This window comes from Pleurodeles waltl, chromosome 6, assembly GCF_031143425.1.
Source record: "Pleurodeles waltl isolate 20211129_DDA chromosome 6, aPleWal1.hap1.20221129, whole genome shotgun sequence".
NCBI classification, from domain to species: domain Eukaryota; kingdom Metazoa; phylum Chordata; class Amphibia; order Caudata; family Salamandridae; genus Pleurodeles; species Pleurodeles waltl.
In genome coordinates, this window is record NC_090445.1 from 1,316,415,213 (window position 1) to 1,316,435,232 (window position 20,020).

Sequence of the window (20,020 nt, forward strand, 5' to 3'; positions counted from 1 at the left end):
ACAGAAGTACCCCGACCTCCCTTAAAAATCCTTAAACACTTAAAAAACTACCCAGATACCCCCCACCCACCCTGAACCCTAAAACCACCCCCAGCCCAAAAAATAAACCAAAAAATACCCCAACCTCCACCCCGTCCCTAAAAACCCGACCACCCCATGGTGACCCCCACCCCATCCCTGCCCCTAAAACTACCATGATCACCCACCCCGAAAAACCTAAATTACCCAACTCCCACACCCCCAAACCTAAACTACCCCAACCCCGCTCCTAAAACTACTCAAACCCACACCCCACCCAAAAAAGTAAAAATACCCGACCCCCCCCACCCTGCCCCTAAAACTACCATGACCTCCCACTCCCAAAAACTAAAAATACCCCAACCCCCCACCCATGCCCCTAAAACTACAGCGACTTCCTCACCCCGCAACTAAAACCCACCCCTGCCGTGAATAGAAAATTACCCCAAACCCCACCCCCACCCCTACAAACCCTGAACTCCCAACCCCTAAATAAAAAATTACCCCGACCTCCTACCCCACCCCTAAAAACAAAATAAACCCGACACCCAGCCCCTTAAAAAAAATATAGCATAACCACCCCAACCTTCACCCCCCCGCCCCCACCCCTAAAACCTACCCCCAACCCTGCAACAGCCCCACTTACCTGACCGCTTACTCTCCCGATGGATCTTCCTTTTTCTCTGCCTTAAACACACAAGCGTGTTGTTCGGCACATGCGTGGTTAAGGCAGAGAAAAAGGCCTGCATTGTTCAGGCAAGCATCATTCTGCTTGCGTGGACAATGCAGGTGTGTTTCCGGACGCATTGTTCCGGATCTTTCCCTATTTCACCACCAAAAACTGACCCTCTTTTTCCGATGTAACAAGCTCTAGATTTTGGACCCGAGCTCAGGCAGAACCTAGGGAAACCTAGCCAACCTGTACATTTTTTAAAACTAGACACCTAGGTGTTATCCAGGGTTTGCTGACTTGCATGGCCCTTCAACTCTTTTTTTACATAGAATCCCTTTCAAACCTCAAAACGGTGAGAAAAGAAAGCATTACTATTTCTGTGATGGAAAGTTCTAGAAACTGTGGGAAGTCACAAACTACCTTCCACCGGGCATATCCCCAAGTCTCCCGATAAAAATGGTACATCACATATGTTGGAGACCTAGTGCCCGCGACAGGAAATGGGCCAAAACACAACATGTATGCAGCACATTTTTTCCCTGAAAACTGGCCCTCTTTTTCTGATGTGGGTAGTTATAGATTTGGACCCTACCTCAGCCAGCGCCTAGGAAAACATAGCCAACCTGTATATTTTTGAAAACAAGATACCTAGGGGAATCCAGGACTGTGTGACTTGCATGGCTCCCATTTGGGTTTCTCACCAACAATGCATGGCAAACCTATTTTGTTTCCCAAAATCACCAGTTTTCCTACATTTCTGTGATGGAAACTTCTGGAATATTCAGGAATCCACAAAATTCCTACCACCCGGCATTGCCAATATAAACACTGCCCCACCTGTGTAGCTAGCCCTAGTGCCACAACAGGAAAGGGTCAAAGCAAGGAAAATAGGAGCGCTTGAATGGAGAGACCTATTGATCTCGGTTGGCTCAGTTCCTGTCACTAGGCCCAACCACACAAGTGGGGCACAGTTTTTATTGGCACAGGTGGTGCAATGCTGGGTGGTAAGACTTTTGTGGATTCCTGCAGATTCTGGAAGTTTCCATCATGGAAGTGTTTGGAAAATGTGTGACTTCAGGCAAAGTTGGAGTTTTGCAATGCACTGTGGGTAAGAAAATGGTGTGGGTGCATTTGAAGCACACTATCTTGGACTGCCCCAGATGTCTACTTTTCAGACGTGACTGGCTCTGATAGTTTTTTCCAGGTAGCAGCCTACCCAAGTCCAAAAGGCGCAGCCACTCACCTTTGCAAGTGGGACTTATATTGGGAGTTAGCCAAGCTTGGCTGGCCCATTTGCTAAATCAATATCCAAAAGAGTCAAAACTCCCTTTCCTTGCCATTCGGATGCGATGCTTTAGTCAGCAGGAGGGGTCAGCAAAAAGACTGTGTCCTTTTTAGGGGATGGGGCATTGACAGGGCCATCATGGCCAGCCCCACCCCTACACTAATAATAAAAAAAAATATTCCCTGGTGTGCTAGTGGGCTTCCTGTCCTCCTGGGGAGGAGAAAGCCTGTGCCCATTTTGTTTTGGGGTGGGGGCATTAATAGGGTCATCATGGCCCGCCCCCCACTCCTACACTAATAATAAAAAGATATTCACTGGTGTGCTAGTGGGCTTTCTTCCTCCCCCCCACCGGGGGCAGAAAGTCTGAATTGCACCATGAAAATATTGGGGGAGCAAAAGCCCTTGTCAAAGGGGCCACTACCCACTCCCTGGTGTGTAATGGAGTGGAACCTTGCTTGGGAATCACCCTCCTTTGGCGATCCCCAAGCAGGGATCCACTAAGGAAGGTACCATTGGAAAGGGAAAATTCTCCCCTTTCCAACGATACCTCTTCCATCTGGATCGGTGCTCAGGGGAGCTGAGACAGCCTCACAAGCTCTGATGCAGAGAAAGTGAAATGAGCCGATCAGCTTATTTCACTTTAGTTTTCAGGAAAATGAAAGCACGCTGATGTCATTTTCTTGAAAACACAGAAACAGCATCAGGAGCTGGGGAAGCTTTCTCCCATCTCCTGAGGCAGTTTCTTTGCTAAGGAAATCCCTCTGGTGTGGGCACCAGAAGGATTTCCAGTGCTGTGTATGTCGGACGGATGGCTGTTGTCCGACACACACGACCACTGATGCGTCGGATGTCTCCTGGCCACCTGACACATCAAAGGGGTTAAAACTATCTTATTTTTAAACACAACACCCCCTCCCCCAACCCCCTGATGTCAGTGCCAGGTGCAGTTGCACCTGTCGCACTGCCTAAAGCTGGCCCTGCCACCACTTGTGGCATATGTTTTTCAGTAACGTTTGATGAATTTGCACCAGAGACATTTTTTTTTAGGATATCAGTAAATTATGCCACAAATTGTGGAGTAAATATAAAATGATTCTGATAATTCTACAGCTGGATAATGCTATAATTCCAGTGGCTCTGAAGATATATATATATAGCAGGCTGCAGAGGGTACTTTTTAATTAAAGGTTAAACATATTACAATTATACATTATATTGGGTGTGCCTTAATACTGTTTGATACTGTTTGGACTTAGTTTACAGTACATTACATTTACATCAGAATATATCTGTAGATGATTAAAATCTTGTGGAGACAGCAGCCTTTATAGTTATCAGGCTGCAACTACTCTGCTCTTCAGTTGTTGTGGGAAATAGCCACACAGAGTTCACAGCGGCTGGTCATGGGGACACTTTTTGGACAGGGACTTTGCAGAGGATGGCTTTATGAGAGAGACCACCGGGATAACGCAGAAATGGAGGACCCAATTATGCCTTAGGCATGACTAAACTATGCAATACTGAAAACAGAACATTACAATGAGTACTACACGAATATAGGCAAATTATATGATACATTATACTATTAAAGGCAAATTATGCTGCCAGTAGCATAAATACGAGGTTTAAAATCCAATTATACAATGCTATTATGTCACAGAAGTGAAGAACAAAGTTATCATCCATTGCACTGATATCGCTTGAGAACCTAGCAAGGTGTCAGAATGGTGGCTGGCATCCTCAGTGACTTTCTCTTACCTCTCTTGGTGTTCCACATACACAAATAAGGCAGTAGAATGTGGGCAGTGCTCTGCCTACGCCAACCTCCACATTCCTTCTCAGTGCAGGTCTCTGCAGGCCGATGCTGACTGAAATGTCAAAGCTGTGCTGATACGGCTTTCAGAGAGCCTTTCAGACCATCACTGGCTCTCTGCCCCCTGGAGTGCAGATAGCACAGCTTTAGCAGTGGGGAGGAGTTTTGTATGTAACAATTCCATTATTAGACTTATTTTGTATTATTAACATCAATGGGGTAATATTTTTTGTAAATGTTATTCAGGACGTAATATTTATATCAGACAATATACTGATACTGATATTCTGGTCCACACTGAGGGGGGAGAGAGGGCACAGATAGTGAAGGAACTGTTTGGCAGGAGCCCAGTTATGTATTTTTTTTAGATCTTCACATTAGAGGGTAAGACATTGAAGAGACAGTGCTTTGGAGGGAAACTTAAATGTAGATGGGTGTTTTGACACCAGACTGATTTATTGATTATATCGGAAAGGGGTAGGTTGATGCGTTTTTTTTACAAGTTTCCTTGTAACCAAAGGCCCACTAGATTGTCCTAAACCCACAAGCAAGCAAACATATGTACCAGCTTGAGCAATTAAAAACAGGCAGGTTTACCTGGAGAAAAAAAGGACTATTGAGAAAGGTAATTTACACGTATGAGTAAGTTACATGGGTAAGTTACCCCCTTCACTTTTCAGTTTCTACTACTTTTGGCTATTCACCATTTATGAGCGTAATGTTACTCAAAAGTGTAGATTTACATGTATCCACCTCCAGAAGCAAGGGGCGGAGCTAAATTTACGAGTCTAAGGTATTACAAAAAGAGCAGTAGTAAGTCCAGCACCACACATGGCCAAACACTGATATTGGAGCAGCATTCAATAACAAATGATGGAGGCAGGGACTTTTAATTGAAACGCAAAGGAAATAGTGATAAATTCAGTTAATTTAGGCTGGCTTTAAATACATATATAAAAGTAATTCAATGCTAAAAATGGAAAAATAATAAAATGTTATTTTATGATTATATATTTTAATGATCTTTTAATTTAACTTTAACTTAAAAAATAATTCCCTTCGTTTTCATTATTTCTACCCATAGCAATTTGCAATTTTTAATACCTATTAAATTAATATAAACATTTCACTTTAAGTGGATATATTTTACTGAATCTTAAAAAAAAGTTAATTTAAATTATCCTATATAAATGAATTTAAAATTAAGATGTATGTATTGTTAAATCTACTCTGCATACCATGCACTGCTAATTACCAGCCACGTTACACCATCATAACATCTTCTATGACATACTTGATAGTATCACTGCAATATCTGCTATAAAAGTATTAACGAGAAAGCTGTGCCTAGTGTGGCTCGAGTTATAGTTACCTAAGGACACGAGTTGTAGTTATTTGACATAACTCTAATTTCAGAATTTCTATGGTTTTGTCTGTGTACTATAATGTGTACTATAATGTCCCTGTAACATTTGTTCTTAGTGAATTTCTAGGGCTCACATTCTCTTCCGCCCACTTATTGTGGTGGTAAGCATTCAGGTGTGAAGGTGGAGTTCTAGACAAAGTTTTCATTGAAAACTGTTTTTTTTGTTTTTTAATATCTTTGGCACCATTTGACACATCTTCAAGAAGGTTTAGTCTCTTCCACCTCAGTGTCTTCCTGGAAAGTTGAAGGGTTGTCCTCAAGCAGAGACTGAGAAAAAAGAGGGGTCTGAAACACATTCTCCCCAAGCACTGTTCTGTAGGAACTTTAGACCCAGCTACAGCCAAAACAGCTGAACAATTACACCTAATTTGGGAGGAATTTAGCTCTTGACCAGGAAAGTGTGCTTTTTGTGATTTGTTTTACACTTGTTCAATAGTTTTTGAGGAATTAAGTATCAAAATGTACATTTATTTCAAGCTGCGGTACTACTACGAATCTACCCAGTAGATCCACTGGTCCTCTAGCTCGAGTATGCATTCTGATTGGCTGGCCATAACCTGCAGGAAAAGACTGCATCTTAGGACTCAGGGTCTCAATATAATAAATTAAATTAAAATATAACGGGCAAGGTAGGGGTACCCTGACTCACTGGGCCAAGCATGGTGAGTGGCACACAAAGGGTAGGCGCAGGGCCTGGCTACGGTGCAGGCCCTTCACCCATCCCCATTCTGCATTCGACCTTTGGCTATTAACAACCAGGGGTGGGCACCCATGTAACGTATATCTAAAGGCCCTTCGAGGTACGAAATTGCGTGCCTGCTGGGGGTTGGGTGTAGAGATCAACTTCATGCCAACTTATTTTACAGTAAATAAGCATAAAAAAATCACTAGAAAAAGCAAAGGTTAAAGTGGCATTATCCTTAGAAATTATATTAATATCTTACTTTACAGTAAAAAAAGTAGAAATTCATTGGAAAAAGCAAAGATTAAAAGGACATGATGGGCAGAGCAAATCACCATCAATGATTGTTTATGTGCAGGAAGGTGTCCCTTTCTGTAGGCAGCTAAATTTAGCACCAGCGCTAGGGAAAACACAGGAGTACACAGTATTTCTGTAAATATGGCTGCATCCCGGTGTTTCTGAAATGATGCAAACTTTGCCGCTGCGTCACTTTGTTCTCAATGAGACCTTCAATTTGAAAGGGAGAGAAAAAAATACAAATAAAAAAAATGTAGAAACATCCCAAAGTTACATTCCAATGCAAAGCAAAGTCCAAAATTCCAATATAAAATTAAAGTCAGTCCCCCATCCCAGATGCTGTGCCTAAACTGGTACTCTGGTTTGAGGGCACATCGTCCTGGGCATCCTCCTGTTCATACAAAAGGACCACTCATGTTTCTACCTCTAGTGCCGGTAGCGTGGGTTGTGGGACAGAAAAGTATGCCTCCTGGGAGAATGCACATAATGCAGTAGGGTGTCTGGGGTGAATGTATAACCTCGTCCGCTGATCTTGCTAACGTGCACTTGTAAGAGGAAGAGGTGGTGTAAGAGGATGTGCAGTTAGAGGTCCCAGTGTTGTGGTGGTTCTTGAGTGGTAAAGGGGTGGCTTCAGCCTTTAAGGTAAAAGTGCTTGCTTCTGGGCCACAACAGAAAATTATTTTTCATGGGGGGCGACAAGCTTATCTTCAGACTCCTCCGGATATGTGCTGTCTAGCTCAATCACCCATTGACCGTCTGTCTCCACAGCCTCTGTCAGGAGTCACTTGGAATGTGATACTATCACTCAAGGTAAGGAAACAACCACCCTTCTAGTGATGTCACTCTCCTTCTTTTTTGTGATCTTCTCCTCTTGTGCCAACCAGTTGGCCAATGCCCTTGTTTTCGCTTGCCCCGGTTCCATTTTCGCTGCTGCTGACTAGATCACATGCTGAAAATGAAACCTGAGAAAACAAAAAACTCGTGAGGGCATATGTCCACTAAACTATGTCCCAAAAAGACATCATTGGTGTTAACAACGAGTGCCACTGGCATGTACTCTGCTCACCTGTCCCATTCAGGGTTAATATTTCCACATGCTATTGTTAACATAAGGGTGCATACAGGCAACACAGGACTAGCAGAAGTGCATGTTAGGTTCCCTCAGACATAAACCTTTGCCACGATCTGCATATAGAAATGTCACCGTAGCATTTGTTGACTTACTCAAGCAATGTTATTCTTATGTTCCCATATGGTGGCGAACAGGCATGTTGGCATAATTTGCATGCCAATAGGTAATGACTGGTGGCGTGGCATGCATATCTATTACATGCACATATGATGTGAATATTAGTGAATTGTATGTGCATTACTTGACAATAACCATTTTGTGTCGGAATGGCTCATACTCCTCATTCACAATGTCTTTGATTGCTGTATGGCATGATAGAATTAAACACAGGGGTTATGTGTGTTTTTCAGCACAAAATCACGGAGTATGACAATTAAGCCACATGACATGAACATTGTTCATAAACTTACACATGATTTATCATGACCACGTTCCTGTGTACACACATACGATGCAAAGCTATTTAAAACATGTATTTAAAGATATATGTAAAATCTCCAGGTAATTGGTGACGTGCTCTCAAGTACTCAATGTAGAAGATAACGTGTAATTCAGACAACATGGACATAAAACACATTAAACGTGATACTAAAAAAATGACATATATTTATGAAAGAATGCATTTTCTCACTGATAGACATATCCTCTGTGCTGCTGCTCGTGTACCTCCAGATGAGCGCGGAAGGTCAGCCAAAGTGCTTCATGGAACCGCCTGTGCAGTGGGGCAAATCTACGATGACACCCCAGCTCACCCTGTGCCTTCTGGAATGCCAAGCACAAATGTCCTTCCACCACTTGTGGCATACTCTGGATCTAGGGGTTTGAACACACATGGCACTGCAGCCTCTGGTGATGTGTTGGTCAATTTTCATTAGTGATACATTACCTCTATTGCTATCTGGTTCCAGGAATATCTGTGAAAATAGCTGGAGGATCCCATTACCCACCCCCCACCCTCCCAATTACCCATCCCCTGCTCCTTCCCCCAGGGCCCCCGACCTGTAATTCATCCTGAGAGAAATTGGAGCCGCCGGGTTTCTCTCTCCTTAGCCATTTTTGGGGTTTCCTGATCAAAAGGCCATGCAAGATAGATGAGGATTCAGTTGTTGTCATGCGGCTTAGTAATTGTGTTGTTTTTGTACGTAACTTCCTGTTTATCACACCTACGTATCAGAGGATAAGAAATCTGCCTCCAACCCTAATGACTACGGAATGAGAGAGAGTGAAGGAAAAAACATGCCTTGGGTTCTGAATGAATGGCGCCCAAGTGATATCAGATGACATTTTACCTTAACATAATGTGTAAAACAAATGTGACAGTAAAAGTGTATGTTACAATTGTGTGTCTGTGTGTGTACTTGCGCCTACATGTCTTACACATTGTCCTCCAAACTCTAGAAGTACCATGCTCTGAGATAAGATTACTGGTTGAATAAGTTGATAAATGAGTTATGTGTTTGAGGGTGCATATATTATTTCGAATTGCAAGTTGGGCTGTGACATCATGGAGTGGCCATAGTTGTGTCTCAAAATAATATATGTGACAGTGTTCATGATCCACCATTCATCATTGACTTAACACTTCACCCACTGTCATGCAGTAACCAAACTAGCAGCTCAGGTCAAATGTGAGATTACTAGTTGGTCATGCATGTGCAGATCATAACCCTGCATCCCATCTAGGAAACCCTGATGGCGCCACAGTTCAGGGTTAAGGTCTACATGTGAGCCCTGTCAGATGGTGATACGGTGCAGCACATAACAGGCTACAATGATCTTGCATGATACTTCGTGGTAGTACTGGAGCCCACCCACATATGATTAAGGCATCTGAAGTGCCCTTGAAGATGCCAAAAGTGTACTCAGTGATGGTTCGCATACATGCGTATGCCCTGCTGTACTTCTGTTGAGACAGGAGTGATAGGACGTTGGAAGGTGGTAAGTAGATGTGGAGGGAGGGCATACCCAACCTCACCTGCAACAAAGATGTGATACATATTATAATGAGATTACCTCAATAATGCTGCAGACATGTTGCACATGCATAAAATTAATGTTAGTCTTGTGGAGGTAAACTGTGATGTGTATGAAAATGTAGCTGCCATCTGTGCACTTAGCAGCCCTTTGCATCACATAGATCTTGCACAATGATGGAGTGCCTGTTGAAGTAATGCTGTCTTCTGTGTCGTGTGAATGAACTGCCAAATAATCAATGGCACCTAAGACCCAAGGAAAGTGGGCAATGTCCTAGAATGTTCTTGCTATGTGTTGCATTTCCACCAATGAGCATGACACAACAAGATACTGATGCATTTACCTGGTGATAAATCTCAGTATCTGGCACAAGCACCATCAAGGGATTCCCTGTGTGATTCCCATTATATATCCAGTGCCCTTCTGCAAAGATTGCAGCTATCATTTTGATGTGTGCAGGCATGTGGTTGTAGGTGATGTGAGATCCTGCTCCTAGCCTGCAACCATGTCAATTATCACGTCTGGAGTGAAGCAGTATCTATCCATTACTGCTTCCTTTGACATAGTAAATATATTGATCGTCTCTCTGTATATCTGTTCTCCTTTCCGCAAGTAGTTCTTCTTTAAAATAAGAAGCAAGGCAACAAAAATGCTCACCAACATGATTAAAAAAGTAGTGTGTGTGACATGCTCTCCTATATGGACAGTCTGGGCATGACTGGTTAGTGTCATAGTGCATTTCATCTGTTGATGGGTGTGGTGAAGTCATAACTATTGAATCACCATTCTATGCTTTGTATGTGTGTTGAATGTAAATGAAGCCTTATAGCTGTATTTGTGTTCTACTAATTCTACCAATGCTTACTGTTGCATGACTGTGTGTTAATTTTGCAATCAAATAAAATATATATATTTAATTAAAAAATAAATGACCATTGTTTTAGCACTAAAAGGTTGCTTTCCTTTTTTTTTAGGTCGTGCCTAGCAACATGCATGCACTGCTCTCGACATGCTGTAATCTGCTCTGTGGGCGTTAACAACAGCATCTCACGCCCATCACTTTCATTTGGTCCTCGGCCTGCCTTTCGAAATTCCCTTGATTTCAAAGGTTAATGCTTTACGTCTGTCCCACTTTGACACTAGTTTCTTATGGCCTTGGAGACTGACCCTGTTAACTGGATTATTGCATGATTGGACATATACTTTAGTGTGGCACACTACTTTTTTATTTTGCCTCTTCACGCTCTGTGGCCATATGTTGTTTCATCCTCTTCCTTGTTTTTGGGCATGTCACAGTTTCTTTGTGGTATCTACAACCAAAGGCTTCAAGTTGAAGGGGGGGTTCCTGTTTTATCTTTTGTATTTATTTATTTTGAAGCTTCAATAGCATGAATTAGATCGGAGGAGCACTTTACATTAACACCACTTGTGCACAAGGTTAGCAGTTGAAAAATATACAAACTGGTACATTTAAAACAGAAAAAACACAGAAATTCTTAATGTGGCTCTTGCGGCGGGAGAGCCAATACTACAATATTCACTGCACTCAGGAAACTTGTCCCATAATGTTTTGCGGGGTATTTCATTTAAAAAAAATTTTGGCTCATAACTAACTAAAACGTTCAGCATGGCACGCTCTTTATGTTTAGGTCATCTCTGAGTCCCCAACCTAAGTTGGGAGGGACCACAAAATATCAACCTTTCCCACTATTCAGTATCTTTTTAAGCTCTCTCATGGCTGGAACTTTTGTTTACAGCTGGGAGTAGTTTGTGTTTTTAAGGGCCATGTTTGTAAAATGATTGCAGTAGGCCTGCTAGGCCTGGAAATCTATAAGGCACTAGGCTCTCTGGGGGCTAAATATATAGTTACACTGCATTACTTTCTGCCATTCTGTTTTCATGTGGTTGTGTCGTCTAGGGGCTGACTATATCGTTATGAAGGAGCACTAGGCCCTAGCAATAATTTTGGGGTCCAATGAATCTTTTCATCTCAGTTCCGAAGGATGGAGAGAACCTGCATCAAGTTATTCAAATTTAATTACAGTGTAACTCACTGAGCCACACACTAAGGCCCTCATTACAACCCTGGTGAGCGGTGTTAAAGCGGCGGTAATACCGCCAACAGGCTGACGGAAAAAAAATGGAATCACGACTGTGGCGGAAACCGCCAACATAGACAGCCACTTTAACACTCCGACCGCCACGGCAGTACAAACAGCGCGGCGGTCACCGCCAACAGACAAGCGGAAGACAATGTACCGCCCACACTATTATGAGAGGCCAATCCACCACCTTTTCCGTGGCTGCACCAACGCGAACAAAAACACGGCGGAAACAGGACTTGGAAGGGAAAACACTCACCTCTCCACACCCCACGAGGAACCAGGACGCCATGGAGCCAGAACTGCAAATCCTCCCTGCGATGATATTCCTGCTCCTCTATCAGGAGCAACAAAGATGGCGGCGACGACCACGGTGAGTACTGCACCTACAACACAGGGGAGGGGGGAGGGAAAAGAGAGTGACACACACACGCAACACGCAACACCTCCATCCCACCCTCACCCACAACAACATACACACAAATACATGCTGCAACATTACATTTACACCCCCCACCTCCCTTTCAAGAACGCAAGGACAAAAGGTAATGAGTTGAACGATTGTAATCATGATAAAAACAGTAGTCAAGCCTCGAAATACAGTATATACAATGATATACACCAACTACACAAGTCCGGATAGTGCACCAATAATTTTCCGTGGACCACTGGGCCCAAAATGCATAGGCGAGGCCCACACTCGATACTAGACATCAAACGGAGAGAAGAGTGCAGGGGCATCAGATCGAAATGAAACAGGCACCTCAGGGGGAAGGGACGGGGGGGCACCTCAGCTGGATGAGTGCACAACACTGCTCCACCAGGGGGCTCCATGCCCACAGCTGTATCCTGGGGAGTGCAAAGCCACAGTCTCTCAAGTCTCTCCAGTGGGTGGGTTGCCCACTGCATTATCCTGGGGAGTGCAAAGCCACAGTCTCTCAAGTCTCTCCAGAGGGTAGTTTGCCCACTGCATTATCCTGGGGAGTGCATAGCCACAGTCTCTCAAGTCTCTCCAGTGGGTGGTTTGCCCACTGCTTTATCCTGGGGAGTGCAAAGCCACAGTCTCTCAAGTCTCTCCAGTGGGTGGTTTGCCCACCGCATTATCCTGGGGAGTCAAAGCCACAGTCTCTCGAGTGGATAACAGTCTCCACTGGTTCTGGAGGGGGCTTTGTGCCCAGAGTGCTTCTCTTCATCCTGCCAAGGACAGAGGTAGTGGATGTGATTCTCCACTGGTTCTGGAGGGGGCTTTGTGCCCAGAGTGCTTCATCCTGCCAAGGACAGAGGTAGTGGATGTGATTCTCCACTGGTTCTGAAGGGGCCTTTGTTCCCAGAGTGATTCATCCAGCCAAGGACAGAGGTCGTGGATGTGATACTCCACTGGTTCAGGAGGGGGCTTTGTGCCCAGAGTGCTTCATCCTGCCAAGGACAGAGATAGTGGATGTGATTCTTCACTGAAGGTGTTGCATCATGGAAACTGCCCAGCCTCCTGGAACTGACCACCAGGCTCGGTCGACTGACCACTCAGGATGGCAGCCATGTCTGCGGTGGTGCCACTGGCTCAGGACGTCGCGGGGCCGCTGTCAGTGCTTGCGGTGCTGTCAGTTGCAGCGGTGCTTGCGGCGGGCTCTGTTGCATCGGTGCTGGTGGCGGAATCTGTGGCAGCGGTGCTTGCGGCGGCCTCTGTGGCATCGGTGCTGGCGGCGGCCTCTGTGGCATCGGTGCTGGCAGCGGACTCTGTGGCAGCGGTGCTGGCAGCGGACTCTGTGGCAGCGGTGCTGGCAGTGGGCTCTGTGGTGGCGGTGCTGGTGGCGGACTCTGTGGTGGCGATGCTGGTGGCGGGCTCTGTGGTGGCGGTACTGGTGGTGAGCTCAGTGGCGCCGAAGCTGGTGGCTGGCTCAGTGACTGCGGTGCTGGTGGCGGGCTCAGGGACTGCAGTGCTGGTGGCAGTGCATGTGGCGGTGCAGGTGGGGGTCTTCTCCGCCGTTCCGGTTGGCGTCGACGTGGACAGAAGGTGTGACACTGGTCCCATAGTCTGTGCCACCATGCCCTCTCCTGACCTGCCCTTGATTTTCTGGCCCTTCCCAACCTTGGATGGTGGCGCAGCTGTCTTGCCACTATCCCCTTTTGTTTTCCCTGAGCCCTTGGTGGCAGGTGTTTTTGCCTTCTCCCTCCGGGATGCGGGCAACTTTTTTACTTTCGCAGGTGGCGGAATGTCCTTGCCCTCGCTCCGTGGCACACTGGCTGCCCTGATGCTTGGCACACTCCAAAAGCCCGCTGTTGCTGGGACCACTGTGCCCGGTGATGTGGTGGCTGAGGTGCTGGGTTGGGACCTGGAAAGCCTTGCCCTAGGGGACGGACGGGGTGGGGAGGTGTAGGGAAGAGGTCAATGTTAGCCAGGAAAATGTTTTTACACACACTGGGATGGTAGATGGAGTGGGTTTGGGAGTGGAGGAAGAGGTAGTGGTTGTAGGAGGTGTACGATTGCTGAATTTGGGTGAAGGTGCATGGGCTGGAGGCTGTTGTGAGGTGGATGGCTGTTGGGTGGGTGTGTGCCTGCGTTTGTGTACCTTTGGAGGAGGGCTCACAGACACACTGGTAGAGGACACAGGGGATATGTGAATGGTAGTGGGGTGGTGGTGAGTGCACGTTAGCGGTGTGTGGTGATGGGCGTGCTGGTGATGGAGGTAGTGGCTGAAGATGTTGTGCATCCAGGTGTGTGTGGAGATGTGTGTATGCTGGTCTGATGGTGTGCTTGGGATAGGCTAAGGTACAGGGGATTTGGTCTGGGTGGAGGAAGTTGGAGTGGGGAGGCCGGACACAGGGACAATGGCTGCCATCAGTGCTGAGGGCAGAGCCTGAAATGCTCTCTGTTGGGCTGCCTGGCCAGAATGAATGCCCTCCAGGTATGCATTTGTTTGTTGCAAATGCCTCTCGACACCCTGGGTGGCATTCACAATGGTAGATTGCCCAACAGTGAGGGATCTCACGAGGTCAATAGCCTCCTCACTGAGGGCAGCAGGGCTGACTGGGGCAGGGCCTGAGGGGCCTGGGGAGAAGGAGATGCCCACCCTCCTGGGTGAGCCGCCACGGGACACACCCTGAGGGGCTGCTGGGAGGGCGGTGCTGGTAGGGGGGGGTGGAGGTTGTACCTGTTGATGCGGGGCACAGAGGGGCCCGCCACCGCAAGGGAGCTCCCATCAGAGGACGAGTCTCTGTCGCTGATGTCACCTCCTGTCCCTGCCGTGAAGCTCCTCTCGCCCTCCATCCCACTGGTGGCCTCAGACTGCGTTGTCTCGCGCTCCAGTGCCAAGTGGGATGCAGCTCCCTCCTGCACTGGTGCCACTGCTCCTCCGCCTGATATTTCTATTGCACACAAGAACAGGGAGACCACAAAAAGCGTGGGGGAAAGACAGAAGAAAGACATGTACAGTGCATGCAATACCACTACCGTTGGTGGACACTACAGACACAGCAGCCTTCTGCACTACGCCATGCACTTAGAGTTCCTAGATTAATCACATGCCTATGGGGTACAAGGTCTTTGCCCGATTGCTGTATACATGGAAGTCATTACCCTCCCCCATCCCAATTACCCCTCCCCTGCTCCCTCCCCACGGGCCCCTGACCTGTAATTCATCCTGAGAGAAACTGGAGCCGCCTGGTTTCTCTCTCCTTAGCCATTTTTGGGGTTTCCTGATCAAAAGGCCATGCAAGATAGATGAGGATTCAGTTGTTGTCATGTGGCTTAGTAATTGTGTTGTTTCTGCACTTAACTTCCTGTTTATCACACCTACGTATCAGAGGATAAGAAATCTGCCTCCAACCCTAATGACTACGGAATGAGAGAGAGTGAAGGAAAAAACTTGCCTTGGGTTCTGAATGAATGGCGCCCAAGTGATATCAGATGACATTTTACCTTAACATAATGTGTAAAACAAATGTGACAGTAAAAGTGTATGTTACGATTGTGTGTCTGTGTGTGTACTTGCGCCTACATGTCTTACACATTGTCCTCCAAACTCTAGAAGTACCATGCTCTGAGATGAAATTACTGGTTGAATAAGTTGATAAATGAGTTATGTGTTTGAGGGTGCATATATTATTTAGAATTGCAAGTTGGGTTGTGACATCATGGAGTTGCCATAGTTGTGTCTCGAAATAATATATGTGACAGGGTTCATGATCCACCATTCATCATTGACTTAACACTTCACCCACTGTCATGCAGTAACCAAACTAGTAGCTCAGGTTAAATGTGAGATTACTAGTCGGTCATGCATGTGCAGATCATAACCCTGCATCCCATCTAGGAAACCCTGATGGCGCCACAGTTCAGGGTTAAGGTCTACATGTGAGCCCTGTCAGATGGTGATACGGTGAAGCACATAACAGGCTACAATGATCTTGCATGATACTTCGTGGTAGTACTGGAGCCCACCCACATATGATTAAGGCATCTGAAGTGCCCTTGAAGAGGCCAAAAGTGTACTCAGTGATGGTTCGCATACATGCGTATGCCCTGCTGTACTTCTGTTGAGACAGGAGTGATAGGACGTTGGAAGGTGGTAAGTAGATGTGGAGGGAGGGCATACCCAACCTCACCTGCAACAAAGATGTGATACATATTATAATGAGATTACCTCAATAATGCTGCAGACATGTTGCACATGCATACAATTAATGTTAGTCTTGTGGAGGTAAACTGTGATGTGTATGAAAATGTAGCTGCAATTTGTGCACTTAGCAGCCCCTTGCATCACATAGATCTTGCACAATGATGGAGTGCCTGTTGAAGTAATGCTGTCTTCTGTGTCGTGTGAGTGAACTGCCAAATAATCAATGGCACCTAAGACCCAAGGAAAGTGGGCAATGTCCTAGAATTTTCTTGCTATGTGTTGCATTTCCACCAATGAGCATGACACAAGATACTGATGCATTTACCTGGTGATAAATCTCAGTATCTGGCACAAGCACCATCAAGGGGTTCCCTGTGTGATTCCCATTATATATCTAGTGCCCTTCTGCAAAGATTGCAGCTATCATTTTGATGTGTGCAGGTATGTGGTTGTAGGTGATGTGAGATCCTGCTCCTAGCCTGCAACAATGTCAATTATCACGTCTGGAGAGAAGCAGTATCTATCCATTACTGCTTCCTTTGACATAGTAAATATATTGATCCTCTCTCTGTATAGCTGTTCTCCTTTCCGCAAATAGTTCTTCTTTAAAATAAGAAGCAAGGCAACAAAAATGCTCACCAACATGATTAAAAAAGTAGTGTGTGTGACATGCTCTCCTATATGGACAGTCTGGGCGTGACTGGTTAGTGTCATAGTGCCTTTCATCTGTTGATGGGTGTGGTGAAGTCATAACTATTGAATCATCATTCTATGCTTTGCATGTGTGTTGAATGTAAATGAAGCCTTATAGCTGTATTTGTGTTCTACTAATTCTACCAATGCTTACAGTTGCATGACTGTGTTAATTTTGCAATCAAATAAAATATATATATTTAATTAAAAAATAAATGACCATTGTTTTAGCACTAAAAGGTTGCTTTCCTTTTTTTTTAGGTCGTGCCTAGCAACATGCATGCACTGCTCTCGACATGCTGTAATCTACTCTGTGGGCGTTAACAACAGCATCTCACGCCCATCACTTTCATTTGTTCCTCGGCCTGCCTTTCGAAATTCCCTTGATTTCAAAGGTTAATGCTTTACGTCTGTCCCACTTTGACACTAGTTTGTTACGGCCTTGGAGACTGACCCTGTTAACTGGATTATTGCATGATTGGCCATATACTTTAGTGTGGCACACTACTTTTTTCTTTTGCCTCTTCATGCTCTGTGGCCATATGTTGTTTCATCCTCTTCCTTGTTTTTGGGCATGTCACAGTTTCTTTGTGGTATCTACAACCAAAGGCTTCAAGTTGAAGGGGGGTTCCTGTTTTATCTTTTGTATTTATTTATTTTGAAGCTTCAATAGCATGAATTCGATCGCAGGAGCACTTTACAATAACACCACTTGTGCACAAGGTTAGCAGTTGAAAAATATACAAACTGGTACATTTAAAACAGAAAAAACACAGAAATTCTTAATGTGGATCTCGCGGCGGGAGAGCCGATACTACAATATTCACTGCACTCAGGAAACTTGTCCCATAATGTTTTGCGGGGTATTTATTTTACAAAAAAATGTTGCTCATAACTAACTAAAACGTTCAGCATGGCACGCTCTTTAAGTTTAGGTCATCTCCGAGTCCCCAACCTAGGTTGGGAGGGACCACAAAATAACAACCTTTCCCACTATTCAGTATCTTTTTAAGCTCTCTCATGGTTGGAACTTTTGTTTACAGCTGGGAGTAGTTGGTGTTTTTAAGGGCCATGTTTGTAAAATTATTGCAGTAGGCCTGCTAGGCCTGGAAATCTATAAGGCACTATGCTCTCTGGGGGCTAAATATATAGTTACACTGCATTACTTTCTGCCATTCTGTTTTCATGTGGTTGTGTCCTCTAGGGGCTGACTATATAGTTATGAAGGAGCACTAGGCCCTAGCAATAATTCTGGGGTCCAATGAATCTTTTCATCTCAGTTCCGAAGGATGGAGAGAACCTGCATCAAGTTATTCAAATTTAATTACAATGTAATTCACTGAGCCACACACTAAAGCCCTCATTACAACCCTGGTGGTCGGTGTTAAAGCGGCGGTAATACCGCCAACAGGCCGGCGGCAAAAAATGGAATCACGACCATGGCGGAAACCGCCAACATAGACAGCCACTTTAACACTCCGACCGCCACAGCGGTACAAACAAACAGCGTGGCGGTCACCGCCAACAGACAAGCGGAAGACAATGTACCGCCCACACTATTATGAGAGGCCAATCCACCACCTTTTCCATGGCTGAACCAACGCGATCAAAAACATGGCGGAAACAGGACTTGGAAGGGAAAACACTCACCTCTCCACACCCCACGAGGAACCAGGACGCCATGGAGCCAGTACTCCAAATACTCCCGGCAATGATATTCCTGCTCCTCTATCAGGAGCAACAAAGGTGGCGGCGACGACCACAGTGAGTACTGCACCTACAACACAGGGGAGGGGGGGAGGGAAAAGAGAGTGACACACACGCAGCACGCAACACCCCATCCCACCCTCACCCACAACAACATACACACAAATACATGCTACAACATTACATTTACACCCCCCAACCCCCTTTCAAGAACGCAAGGACAAAAGGAAATGAGTTGAACGATTGTAATCATGAAAAAAACAGTAGTCAAAACTCGAAATACAGTATATACAATGATGTACACCAACTACACAAGTCCAGATAGTGCACCAATAATTTTCCGTGGACCACTGGGCCCAAAATGCATAGGCGAGGCCCACACTCGATACTAGACATCAAACAGGGAGAACACTGCAGGGGCATCAGATCGAAATGAAACAGGCACCTCAGGGGGAAGGGACGGGGGGCACCTCAGCTGGATGAGTGCACAACACCACTGCTCCACCAGGGGGCTCCATGCCCACAGCAGTATCCTGGGGAGTGCAAAGCCACAGTCTCTCAAGTCTCTCCAGTGGGTGGGTTGCCCACTGCATTATCCTGGGGAGTGCAAAGCCACAGTCTCTCAAGTCTCTCCAGTGGGTAGTTTGCCCACTGCATTATCCTGGGGAGTGCAACGCCACGGTCTCTCAAGTCTCTCCAGTGGGTGGTTTACCCACTGCTTTATCCTGGGGAGTGCAAAGCCACAGTCTCTCAAGTCTCTCAGTGGGTGGGTTGTCCACTGCATTATCCTGGGGAGTGCAAAGCCACAGTCTCTCGAGTGGATAACAGTCTCCACTGGTTCTGGAGGGGGCTTTGTGCCCAGAGTGCTTCTCTTCATCCTGCCAAGGACAGAGGTAGTGGATGTGATTCTCCACTGGTTCTGGAGGGGGCTTTGTGCCCAGAGTGCTTCATCCTGCCAAGCACAGAGGTAGTGGATGTGATACTCCACTGGTTCTGGAGGGGGCTTTGTGCCCAGAGTGCTTCATCCTGCCAAGGACAGAGGTAGTGGATGTGATTCGCCACTGAAGGTGTTGCATCATGGAAACTGCCCAGCCTCCTGGAACTGACCACCAGGCTCAGTCGACTGACCACTGGGGATGGCAGCCATGTCTGCAGTGGTGTCACTGGCTCAGGACATCGTGGGGCCGCTGGCAGTGCTTGCGGCGCTGTCAGTTGCAGCGGTGCTTGCGGCAGGCTCTGTTGCATCGGTGCTGGCGTCGGAATCTGTTGCAGCGGTGCTTGCGGCGGCCTCTGTGGCATCGGTGCTGGCAGCGGACTCTGTAGCAGCGGTGCTTGCAGCGGCCTCTGTGGCATCGGTGCTGGCGGTGGGCTCTGTGGTGGCGGCGCTGGTGGCGGACTCTGTGGTGGCGGTGCTGATGGCGGTGCTGGTGGCGGTGCTGGTGGCGGGCTCTGTGGTGGCGGTGCTGGTGGCGAGCTCAGTGGCGCCGAATCTGGTGGCTGGCTCAGTGACTGCGGTGCTAGTGGCGGGCTCAGGGACTGCAGTGCTGGTGGCAGTGCATGTGGCAGTGCAGGTGGGGGTCTTCTCCGCCGTTCCGGTTGGCG

The 20,020-nt window shown here is 46.3% G+C and overlaps 1 long non-coding RNA gene across 1 annotated transcript in view; it reads right to left on the reverse strand.

The window, feature by feature from the left end:
- Nucleotides 1–6,131: 6,131 nt before the first annotated feature.
- LOC138302126 (uncharacterized) overlaps nt 6,132–20,020 on the reverse strand; it is a 60,850-nt gene continuing 46,961 nt past the window's right edge. Inside the window, exon 3 of the long non-coding RNA XR_011205291.1 lies at nt 6,132–6,404. This is a non-coding gene — a long non-coding RNA (uncharacterized lncRNA). The remainder of the gene's footprint in view (nt 6,405–20,020) is intronic.